Below are 1,031 nucleotides of genomic sequence, written 5' to 3'. Positions count from 1 at the left end.
TAGATGGGATTCAACTGATGAAGTGTTTGTAGTTGTGTGTGTGTGTGTGTGTGTGTGTGTGTGTGTGTGTGTGTGTGTGTGTGTATTGGTCTATGGCTAAGGATAAGAACAACAAAATTCTCTGATAAGAGTGTAATTTTTACTACTCCATTTCATGCTGAATATACTACTTCAGGGCTAGAGAGATGGCTCAGAGGTTAAGAGCACTGACTGCTCTTGAAGAAGACCCGGTTCAATTCCCAGCACCCAGATGGTGGCTACAAACCATCCTTAACTCCAGCTCCAGGAGAAGCTGAAGCCCTCTTCTGACCTCCACGGCATTTCATGACACCAGTGCACTCATACATGTAGGCAATACATTCATACACAAAATAATAAATAAAATATTTTTAAAAATATACTGTTTAAATGAAACAAATACTAGGCTCTTGTTCTAGAAAACAGTTTCAAGAGAAATGTATAATAACAGGTTTTCAGCAATTTAGGTCAGCTCTTGGCCTTAAAATGGATGCTGAGAAGTCAGGTTACATTTTATTAAGGCATAACCATAATGTGGTATTGAAACACCACAATTTGCAACATCAACCACATTTTCTGAGCTTAAATATCAGTGTTTCTAATAGGAATTCATGCCAGTCATGGTGGCATATGCCTGTGATCCTAGCACTTGGAAGGTAGAGGGAGGAGGATCAAGAGTTCAAAGTCATCCTCAGTTCCTTAGTGAGTTCAAGTTCAGATTGAGCTATATGAGACAATGTCTTAAAACAAACAAACCCTTCAATCAACCACATTTTCTGAGCTTAAATATCAGTGTTTCTAATAGGAATTCATGCCAGTCATGGTGGCATATGCCTGTGATCCTAGCACTTGGAAGGTAGAGGGAGGAGGATCAAGAGTTCAAAGTCATCCTCAGTTCCTTAGTGAGTTCAAGTTCAGATTGAGCTATATGAGACAATGTCTTAAAACAAACAAACCCTTCAAAACCCAGTAGGAATTCATGACAGATTAGGGTCTGAACCAAGATATATATA

The sequence above is a fragment of the Nannospalax galili genome, unplaced genomic scaffold, assembly GCF_000622305.1.
Source record: "Nannospalax galili isolate Female #2095 unplaced genomic scaffold, S.galili_v1.0 scaffold792, whole genome shotgun sequence".
NCBI classification, from domain to species: Eukaryota; Metazoa; Chordata; class Mammalia; order Rodentia; family Spalacidae; genus Nannospalax; species Nannospalax galili.
Note: the sequence above shows the minus strand (reverse complement) of the source record.